General features: G+C 33.5%; 2 long non-coding RNA genes across 6 annotated transcripts; one reads left to right on the top strand and one right to left on the bottom strand.

Moving 5' to 3' along the window:
- Nucleotides 1-2,231: 2,231 nt before the first annotated feature.
- On the bottom strand, nt 2,232-3,852 carry LOC125216926 (uncharacterized). The gene is made up of 2 exons (XR_007175681.2): nt 3,328-3,852; nt 2,232-2,433 (listed from the first exon to the last, which is right to left on the bottom strand). It is a non-coding gene; the product is annotated as an uncharacterized LOC125216926 (long non-coding RNA).
- LOC125216322 (uncharacterized) lies at nt 2,936-6,006 on the top strand. 5 transcript variants are annotated; one of them, XR_016134850.1, is made up of 5 exons: nt 2,936-3,080; nt 4,370-4,435; nt 4,943-5,114; nt 5,410-5,523; nt 5,775-6,006. It is a non-coding gene; the product is annotated as an uncharacterized LOC125216322 (long non-coding RNA). The 5 variants fall into 5 exon arrangements; XR_016134853.1 differs by having other exon boundaries at nt 2,937-3,080; nt 5,446-5,523; XR_016134851.1 differs by lacking the exons at nt 5,410-5,523; nt 5,775-6,006 and adding an exon at nt 5,284-5,403 and having other exon boundaries at nt 2,937-3,080; nt 4,943-5,162.
- Nucleotides 6,007-11,889: the final 5,883 nt, after the last annotated feature.

Genomic DNA, 11,889 nt, shown 5'->3' on the forward strand with positions numbered 1-11,889 from the left:
ATATATAATATAATACTATGTAATCCACTCACACTTCACATATGAATTCATCTTTGTGTATACAGAACATATCTATTTTATAGCAACCATATGACTATGTCAACAACAATTCAAATAAGCATACATTGTGTTAATAATTATTGTATAAAATGTCATAAAAATTTAAATATATAGTACTTAACTGCAAAAATATTTTTCTGCTGTTTAAAAAAAGCATAAGTCGAACTCATCAGAAAATTAAATAATGAAACCTAAAAATAAAATCTTTTGAATAATCAAAGTGTGTTTTAAAAAACTAAAATTGAAGTCATACAATTAAAAAACGAATGAAATCTTTAACCTGAACGAGTCGTTTCAGTGCTTTTTGTTGATTTGGTGTTGACCTCCATTTCTGATGTCGTTTTTCCAGGAACGGTCGACGATCCAACTGAATCACTTGTGTTTTTATGTCCGATTGACAGTCCTAATACTCTTAATCGATTTAGAAATCTAGAAAAGAGATGAAGTCGAGTAGATGAAGGGTTTGTATATGAGAGAGTAGTCGAAATTTTTTGAGCGGTAATCTATTTGTGAGAGAGTAGATGGTAGAGAAATATTAATTGCTACGCTTTTTTGTGAGTTAGCGAAATAGTTTGTAGAGTAGAGGGTTTTGAATTAAATTTTTTTTCTTGCATTTTATTAGAAAAAAAGGTAGTTGACATTGTTAACATTTGAAAAAAACATTGTTAACATTTGAAAAAAAGGTAGTTGACATGACAATTATTTAGTTATTGACATTACATACAATTTATTTATATTTACTTTTTTGTTTTTGACATTTAATTTGCTTTATATTGACATGTATTGTATGACCATAATTCATGAACATGTTCCAAATATTGAGTTGTCTGAAATTTTATATGAAGCCTATTGACAAGCTGTTGACATTTTTGCTATAAGTTATTGACATTTGATAATTATGGTTGAGTTTTTATATGGAAACTATTAATATATTCTTTATGATAATGATGCCAGTACATGTTTCAAATTAAAAAAGTAAGAAAAATAGTTGTACATTTTTTTTAGTTACAAGAATTGTTTTTGAGCTGTTGACATTCAATTCAAGTTGTTGACATTTATATTTAAGTTGTTGTATTGATTTGATAGTTGACATATTATTACAGACTGCATTGTTTAAAAACCACATTTGATAATTGTTTTACACATCCATCTAAAAAACATGATAATATCAAATATTCAAATCACTCTTTGTTCAAATTAGAATAAAACAGTTGTTTACTTATTGGTTCTACGGCTAAACCATTCCTTGTACTTGTTCTGTAACGCAGACAATCTTTGCTTGTTTGCATTCATCCAGATGTTAGCACTGCGTATCATATCCATACACTTCTTGTTGCTCTATGATGTAAGCATTGCTTCGCAATATCTTCCTCTGAGTACCTGTAGAATCTTCATGCCACGTGGAGAAAAGCCTACATTCCAATCCCTTCCCTTGCTGCCAAAGTATGTCTCCATATGTCTCATCATATAAACACCGTTGTCTTGTTTGTTGGTGTTTGTGGCCCAATCTAAAGCAATAACTTTGTATGGAGACGTCTTTACATTTTCTAATAGATCTGTCATGTTATTCTCTATAAAGTATTCCTCAAACATATCTTTCTGCAAATATATAAAAAACTAAATTAAAATTTGCATACAAAGCATATTAGCAAGATACATAAATTATGTCAACAAAAATCTAAACATAATGTTAGTTATATTTAAAAAAGCATACCATTATTGCAACATCAAAGCTATACTTTACAAGGGATTCTTGTCTCTAGGTGGTTTGGCACTATCAATTATCTCATTTTGTTCATCTTCATCCAGAATACCACAAGATAGTAATAGCCACTTTTAAAAATAGGGAAGAAGATCTGTATTGTATGATAGATAAAATTAGAGAAAAGAATTTGACAACTACTGTTCAAAATTATGTAGGTGAGACTGTGAGATCTTTGTACAAAAATAAATTTGTTACCAAATCAATCTTTCTCCAATCGAAATCTTCTATTGTTCTAATCTTGTAACATCCCGAAAAAAAAAAAAAAAAATGTTCTACGTAAATGAAGTAAGTATTATTTTATACTTTATGTTTTGTTGCATTATTTTGTCCTTGGTTATATACACTGATAATCAAGTGTTGATGTGAGAAAGAAAAATTTATCGAAGAGTTTTAATGTGCAAGAACATACAAGAAATTATGAAATAATTGTCCATATACAATTATAGTACAAGTATATATTGAATGTCTATTTATACATAATAGAGTCTATACTATGCAAGTGAGAAAAATACTACATGTTTCTATATCTATACAAAGAAGAATAATGGCTTCTCGGAGAACCAAAGCTACACTCTTTAGATGCCATCCTTTTTCTTCAAATCATGATCCTACACAAGTAAAGGAAATAAGGTTACGGTAAAAAGGATGGTTTCATTTTTATCCAATCTAGTCACTATGAATGATGATCAAAGACAAAGATGACTATTCATTTGAAAGTGGCACCAATACATACGAAAGGATATATATATGTATATACATGTAATTATTTGTGCATCTCTTCATGCATAGTGTAAATAGTAAGGAATAGTGATGAATAGTTAAAGACTATTCATGCACATCAAGATTTCAATAGAATGGGCCAAAAACATCCTTCACAATGCAGACAAACGTGCCATGAAAGATATACAAATGTCTTGCGAAATGAATTACATAGTAAAGGGTCATCACCTACGTGTTGATCAATAAGGAACTTGCTACCTACGTGTTTTGAACGAAGAGAGTTACTACATGCAAAGAGGTACGTGTTAAAAGTGATTGAGACGTGTCTTATGGAAAGGATTCACAATAACATTCTTGTCGGAAAAGAAGTAGTATAAAGCATGAGTGATTTTCATCTATCAAATTCAAACACACAAGCTTTCCACTAAGATTTTATACACTCAAATCTCTTCTACGAATAAGTTTTCAAGCAAGCAAGGGGAGGAGTATTTTCAAGTTGGAGCACAAATCAAACAATCTTTATCATTCTTTCAAGGTAGGATTTTCTCAAAACTCCCTTTAAATCTTTTCAATTCTTTTCAAGCATGATTTCATCAAACATGTCATTTTTGCAAGAAATCATATAGAACATAGAATCACACCCAAGCATGCTTCCTAATCAATCTTTCAACTCTTTCTTTCAAAGTGTGAAACCCCATTTTATTCTATGTTGAGCTTAATTTACATACCATATATGCAAAGTCATAGAATCGACAAAGTAATTAGAGAAATAGGAGCCTCACCTCAAGCCGAAGATTCTGCCCGGCGACGTCGACGGCACTCCGGCGGCTGTCCGGCGACTTTCCGGCGAGCGACGACAAAATTGATTTCTTTTCGATCTTCTTTTCACGATATATCCGTTTCTACAACTTTCGAAATCAGATACTAAGTTTTGTGTTTTCAAAATCAAATCTTTAGTAAGAAAAATTAAATAAAAAGGGATGTGAGAACCTTTCCTCTCTCGGTCGACGGTGGATGGCGACGGCGGTGAGACCGCCGTGTATGCAGCGGCGGCGGTGGCAGGCGGCGGCTGGTGGGACCAGCTCGTCGCCGGATGAAGGCCGAGCCTAAGATGGGCAGCGGCTGACCGTGAAAGGGGCAGCGAGGGAGAAGAAGGAGAGGAGAGGTTGGCGGCGACTTCGCCGGAGGCGTGGCTGGCCATCTCCGGCGGCTACAGTCCGGCAGAACCGAGGGAGTAGAGTGAGAGAGACGTTGGGAGAGAGAGGAGGCGCAGGGAATGAGAGGAGAGAATGAGAGTAGGATTTTCTCTCATTATTTAAAGTCATGGGCTCTCATTTTAATTATTTTGGGCTTTAAGTTTTATTTCAAGATTGGGCCTCCTTAAATTAAATAAGTTGGACCTCTTAATTTAATTCTTTGGACCAAGATAGTTAAATTGATTAAGTGCTTGGGCCAGAATAAAAATGATATATGAGTCTATGTTTATGAATTAGTTTCCTCTTGGGTTAGTTAACTTGGGTTAGTTAAGTTATTAGACTATACTTGATTTATTTTTAAGTTAAGATTTAGCTTGGATTAAATTAATTTCTTGGGCTTATACTCCCTTGAATTAATTTAAATATGTATGTTTGCGTAAGTTGGTTAAAGTAATTCTTGATTTTATTAGATTAAGTAATCTCTTGATTCATTGTTTCCAATTATAAATAGAGAAGTGAAAGGAATAACGTTTAAAAAATAAGAAGATAGGATGCCTATCCTAGGTGCATATCATATGCTTTTATTTAATTCTTGAAGTTAAATCGTGATTATCTTTTATTGGACAAGGTCCATCGCGAGGAACGTAACTCCAAGTGAGTTAGTATTATTTTACGGAGTTTGGAAGCATACAAGGTGAACTTTCGAACTTATATACAAATGAAAAGTATGGAATATTTTGAGATAATATTTATCTATGCAAATGATATTGTCTTGCCATAAATTGTTTTGGTTTTATGTAATGATGCCTATCTGTGTTGGTTATACCGAATGTGCTATGCCAATTAAAGTAAGAATCGAATTCGGGTCCCAGCAAGGGGAGAGTCCCTACTCGGACTAGTGTACACGTGGACTGTGTGTCATCGAGAGGGTTGGCCGGTCCGGTGTCCGTGGAAAGTGGCCACTTTCCCGGCACAAGAAGGAATGTCCAGATATGGCAAATTACAGAAGGAATGAAGTCTGATCAGACGAACTTTTTAAGTAAATGAATTTAGTAAGCTTGGGTCTTTTTAAGGAAAACCCCCAAGGATTATTCTAACGATGGCTTGACAATATTTTTATAAATGTATATGTGTATCTTTCGGCAATGTGTTCACTGAGTACCTTTTGTACTCAGCCCTGCATGTATTTCTAAATGTGCAGGTTGAGCTGTGATGGAGTGGAGGGTGCTGATCCAAAGTGGGGCTTACTCTTATTCTTATGCAGTACTCTCGGAGGTTCATGTCTTCATACATGGAACCGTGTTTCGGTCATTTCCGCTGTGCATTGAAGCAATCCAATTCTATGTGACTCTGATGTTTGTTAAAGTTGTGCTGTATGAACCTCTAACTCAAGTCGTTATGATCGAGCTAGTCTATTCAAAGTATATTCTTTTCAAATAACCCTTGAATATATGATCTACCCATGTTTATTTTCCCCAATTTCTATCCCCTCTTCTTAATTCCCATCCCCGATCACGGTTAACCATATTTTACTATCCATAGTAAAATGCAGGCGTGACAAATCTCCTCTTCAATTCGCGACACAAAGTTGTTCTTGGATTGTAATGGATCCCAATGAGGCTGCCGATTTGTTATATTCAAATACTGCATTTAACATTTTTTTGTCAGAAAATTGTCATGCAAATAGTTGACACAAAATTTTAGATTACTCACGCATGGGGATGTTGTCAGAAACAGGCGCGGAGGTGACGATTCTGCCCTTTCTCTTTCCTTGTAGTTCAGGTGTGCTGCCCATACATCAATTACACCTATACTGATTTCTGAATGGGGTTTCAGAGATCAAAACACTCCTTTGCTTGCCCAAACAAACCATTAGTGTAGACACATGAATCACTGAAATGAAAGCCTGCAAACAACATTTAAATATCATTCATAAATTATGTCAACTGCATGAAAATATAAAAGTATTGTATAGATTATTCAAAGAATTAAATTATGCATACTCATTTGTTCCTTCAATTTCTACTATGCAGTAGTACACATCTCTTTCATCTGGGGTTCAAGGTTGTTTTCATATGCACGGCTCGTATTTCAAATGGTGAGCGTAGCACTGGGCTAGGACGCATTTTAGCACGAGTCCGTCTCTCTCTAGCTTCAGCCAGTGGAATCTCAGAGATCAGAATAGGGTTCGGGTTCTGTTGTCAGTGAATTTAATGTTACTTGCAATTACAGTAACCGTGTCAATAACTAATATGATTATGTCAACTACGATACATATCATATCAACTGCACAGACAAGTTATGTAAACTAATCTACATGCTTTGACAACTACACATACAAGCCATTTTAACAACTATTACAAGCAATGTTAACAATAATTCATTAATTTTTTTAAGAATAATAAAGTTAATTTTAATTTTTTTACCTGGTAAACAGTTATTCTTCTGTCCGTGTTTTCAGGAGTTTTTTCTTTTTCCTCATGAATCTTCTCTTTCTCTTTATGTTCTTGTTTTTGTATGTTCGATTCAGGAGGGGTGTCATCCAGTGTTTCAATACCCTCTCTCATCATATACTCAACAATTGAGCATGCAGCTGCATCCTCCCTGTCTTCCTGAAATTCCATTCTATACCATGTCAATTATATTTTTATCTATTTCCACTACGATATCCACAATGTCAATAACTAATATAAAATTATATATAAAGCTTCAAGAGTTTAATATAATCATTATAAACTGTACTTGTTCATTTATGATATCAACAATAGCGTCTGTTGCCTTGATTGCTTCTTCATTGTTGCTGATTTCAAAGTCACTACATGCTTTTGATAATATATGCAAGGCATTTTGTGTTCTTAAGTCTATATCAGCTTCATCTTCTGCTTGAATTCCCAAGTCAGTTCTCATGTTCTCAAATCCTATAATTGATGCTTGAATATTGACATGTCCAGGAGATTCAGTTGTTGGTGATGCTCTATCAACTTCAACTTCGTCTTGCATTTCCAACTCAGTTCCACTGTTCTCAGATTCTATAATTGATGCTTGAGTATTGACATGTCCAGGATATTCAGTTGTTGGTGATGCCGTATCAGCTTCAACTTCTACTTGAATTTCCAACTCACTTCCTCTGTTCTCAGATCCTAAAACTGATGCTTGTGTGTTGACATGCTCTGAAGCATTGACTTCTTGTTGTTGGAGAAATGAGGATGCTGTCTGTGGAGATCCTAGTACGGCTGTCAAGATAGGAGAGTTTGATTCATTATCACCATCACACATCATCTTCTCCTTGCTTTGTTCATTTTCTTCAACAGTTTGTCTGACCTCTTCAAGATTATCAACTGGTGATGTAGGTAAATTTTCTCTATTTCTTTCTTCTACAGCCTATTCAAAAATTATTCAACAATGTTACTTTCTAAACTGTAGGAGTAATGCAGTGTCAACTAAGAGAAACTTATATCAACAAAATGATGTATTAATCTCAATATAGGTTGATTATGTGCTTACTTTATCGAAGAAATCTCCCAATCTGAAAGTTGGAATGTTAGAGTTTGTATACTAGAAATCACCTTTCGAGTGATTGAATACTGTTAAAACTCTTATTTTGTTTTCCAAATAAATAAACAGATTATTTTTGTCATAATGTTGTTATGTTTTACATTTAATGGATGTTTATTGCATATTTAAATGTATAAGTAACTTAACAAAGTCTAAGTCTTTGTTTTAGTAGACCGGTTGTGGGCGTCGTTCACTTTAAGGTAACACGGTCAGTTCTAAACAAAGAAAAAGAATAATTTCACAACCTAGATAGGCTTAGACAACCTATCGTGAAAGGTTGCAATGTCAGTCCGATTATTTCTAAGCCTTACTGAAATAAGATGACGTTGGTGTGGTATAGCACTGAATGGATCTAACAGCGAGACAGTCTTTATACTATCTACTGAAAGACAAGGTCTCGTAAATTATTTCTCAATCAATGTACGTTGGCATTGAGCATACGGTATTGATTATGCACTACTTTGACTTACCAAATGGTGCGGGTTTTTCGCAACCCAATAAGCCTGGTATATTGGGTAGTGGTGATTAATATCTAGCGGTGCTAGGATTGCTATTATGTTGAATCGTGCGTGAGGTGAGTCTCGTTTGATAACATCCTCAAGAGAAGCTTGAAATAAGGTTTTATTATTCGGAACCTAGCTAGTTGGAGTTTGTTTACTCTATGAATAATAAATAAGATTTTCTTGCTGAGTCCTCTCTTGGAATAAATAAGATATTAATTAATTAAGTCCATAGCAGACAATAATTAATTGATGGATGTTTCTATCTTAAGTGCGGGAAATAAATATAAATTATTGGAAACCCGAAGTACTTATAATTTCGGATTTGGATGGGGAGTGCAGTATTTCTTCTGTAGTGGTTGCTCGTAATATTCCAATTTTAAGCTTATATTAAATTGAGTTTAATTTAATTAGTAAAAAGGTAATTGGAGGAGCCCATATCCAAAGCCTTCCATAGATCACTGTCTGTGCCCAATATGTGACTTATTATAAATAGGAGAATAAAGGAGACAGAAAACACACTTAATTTTTATTCAAAATTTTCGGCTCCTTGTGGTGGTCGATATTCTTCTCCTCCGAGGGAAAGGATTTCTGTCTTCTCTATTTAAGTCCTAGTGTGCTGGTGAGATCAGCCAACCCTGATATCAGTTCACAGTCCGGGAACCAGTCAGAACATCCGTGGTTTTGTACTAAAGATCTTCACGAGGAGAAGGCGCTAGCCATCTTCGATTCTTTGGAGAATCATCAAGGTATAATGGCTAAACCTTAGAACAACATGTTTTAGGTTTCAATTAATTTAAAGCATGTTATTATTTGAGTTATGAGCATGATACATGTGAAAATTACGCGAATAGATTTTGTCTAAATAATCCGCTAAATAGATCTGAATTATTATGTAATTGATTTATGCATGCGCTTCTGCTGCCAACCCCTTCAGGAAATTCATTCAAATCTTCAAGTGTTTCATTTTCTTTTTCATCATTCCGTATTGAGTCAAACACTGCTTTCCAATTATCAACAGCAACATGTTGTCTATATGAAATGACTGGGACAAATGCAGGAAAGTGTCACTCACAGATACAACCGGAGATTTTTGGCTTCCAATTGCGCTTCTAGCGATATCACAAACAAATCCGAATAAATCATTATTATTGATCTCTGAAGAAGATTCTTTAAGGACTCTAACAAGATTGGTCCTGCCATCATTTACTAGATTGATGTATTTTACTACATTTTTCACCATATCTGATGGGAGTATGTTCTGAGAAGAAGACCCCACTCCACTGTCATCTACATCAATACTTTGTTCTCCATTCCCTTGCTGTTGCTCCTCATTTCGAATGTATCTCTTCTTTATATGTTCTTAACCAAAAACTCCTGCACTGATCTCTCTATCTTCTCTAGCCTGAAGATGCTCACTTTTCCATCCTTTCATTAATGGAAATGTTCGAGGAACAGAACGCTTGTCTTGTGTAACTCTGTCTAAGTAGCAGAGCTGCATATGTTAAAAAAATGCATGTCAATTACTATTATGTCGGGTCAACTCAATACACAAGCCACTTAAATAACTAATACAACTTATGTCAACTATAGTACAAGCTATATCAACTACACACAACCTAATGTAATCATGTTAATAATCAGTAATGCAAAATGTAAAACATACATAAGGAAGGGAAGTGGTCCAAAAGAGACATTCTTCTCTGTGATTGACCAATTTTGCTTTGCAAATTTGAGCACAGATATTACATACGAACACCAATTTACATTCCTAACGTTATCCAGATCATCAATTATCTCTCCAATCTTAGATTTTACCATTCCACATGTTGATTGCTCAATCAATGTTGATTCTAGTAATACCAAGAACATTCTCTTAAACTGCCTTCCTCATTGAAGATCTTTCAACATAACATTTACAACATCGTTATGGTTCACACTTCCTACTTTTGTACCACATTTCTCTGCTATACTTTTACACTTATCTCTGGAGTAAGTAATGTCACCTCTTGGAAATCCATACACAAGCTCCACATCCTCTTCAGTGATATGAAATTTTTTTACCATTATTAAGCTTTATCTTGCACTTATTCTCTTCAAATTTTTTTAATAATGCTAATGCTAATCTGCTAGTAATGTAATCAATTCTGAAATGTAGGACACTCTCGAAACCCAACTCCTTTACAGAATTAATCTGTTCCTCATTCAGTTTGCTTATTGCATCAACAAAATACATCGGCTTCCTTTTCACTAGAAGCATTTGAGATAGATTTTCAGCAATAACAATCTATTTTCCATCATCTACACTTTTCTTTTGTTTTTTCATAATAATAATTAACTCTTTCTAAGATACTGAGGTACTCCTTTTTCGCTTGGATGTTCTTCTGTTTTCTGGTTTAAAATCAAACATAATAAATCTATATCAATTATACAAAGTATCATGACAATAACAAGTGTACTCTGTTGACATCAAGTGCATGTATATTACTAAAATTGTTTCATTAGATATACCAAGCACAATTAACAGAATTTCAGGCATTAAGTATGCTCTGTCATTAACAGGTATTTCCCATATATAGTTAGAACAATTATATTATTACTATTATGTCGATAGTTAAAGTTTATAATGGTGACATAACCTGTTGATTATCTTATAAAGTTTATGGCAAGTATACTCTGTTTACATAAATATGACTATGTCAACTATTATTTAAACAAGCTTAGAATATGTCAATAGCTATTGACATACTACTACAACCATACATATGTTTCTACAGCCATCCTAACAACCATTGAAACAAGCATACCCTATGTTAATAGTTGTTGACATATTACTACAACCATACATTTGCATGTTTTCTACAGCCACTCTAACAAGCATACAATATGTCAATATTATTATGTCAATACCTATTCAAACAACCATACACTACTCTCAACAGTATTTTATTATAGCTATGTCAATAGCTAGTATATAAAATGTCAATAATTTTAAAAATTTAAACAAATCCTTAACTGGAAGGTGAAGCTTGTTCTCTTCCGTTTTTTGCAGCAGCATTTTTCGTTGCCATCTCTTCCGATTCTACCATCGCAAATCAATAAAATATTTTTTAAAACACCAAAATTAAAGCAATATACTTAAAATTTGAATCAATTTCTTAACCTGAAGAAGTGGCTTCATGCATCGCCGATTCAGAGTGTTGTTTCTCAGCTTCAATCGAATTTTCAACCGATTCTTTCTGATTTTCCTCTTCATTCGTTATTGTAGAAAACTCTGTTTGAATGTTTACGGTTTGAATTTTGAAGATCAACGAGATTTTTCAGATTTTGAAGGGATTCAAATTGTATGAATTGTATGAAGATTTGAAGATCTTTGAAGAGAGATTTTAGAGAGATTTTTAGAAATTGGTTTGAAATCAGTTTTGATGTTTTACGCTTTTTTTTTATTAATGAAATTACAATTTTACCCCCTTGTTGACATAATGTTGTATTTGTTGACATTTTGTTTAGCTTGTGGATTAGTGGCCTATATTGCATCTCATTTCTCATTTCTCAATTTAGTTATATATATATATATATATATATATATAGGGGTGCATTAGGCTCCTTTGCACCCTAAGTGTCCTATTTCCTTCTTAATCTCAGCCCTTGGATCCTTGAATTGGATGGTTGTGATCAATGCATTATTAGTCTATAATGTTGCATTATTAGCCGCTGTGCATTATTAGAATGAAAATGTGCATTATTAGTCTATAATGTTGCATTATTAGCCGCTGTGCATTATTAGAATGAAAATGTGCATTATTAAATGACACGTGGCATTAATCTAACCGGCAGATGACAAAATCGTGGGGCTAGGATTAAGAAGGAAAAATGACAAAAGATATGAAAAGGATTTGAATACATCGGGACGAATTCAAATATATTATTATTATTATTATTATTATTATTATTATTATTATTATAATAATAGTATAATATTGTGTGATTCATAATTTAAATAATTATATTATTATTATTTATTTATTACAACTATTTTTTAGTATTACAACAATAATATTATTACAATAATTAAAAATAATTATAACTATAA

The sequence above is a fragment of the Salvia hispanica genome, chromosome 2 (assembly GCF_029641045.1).
Source record: "Salvia hispanica isolate PSC_SH4W2 chromosome 2, Shi_PSC_v1, whole genome shotgun sequence".
NCBI lineage: Eukaryota > Viridiplantae > Streptophyta > Magnoliopsida > Lamiales > Lamiaceae > Salvia > Salvia hispanica.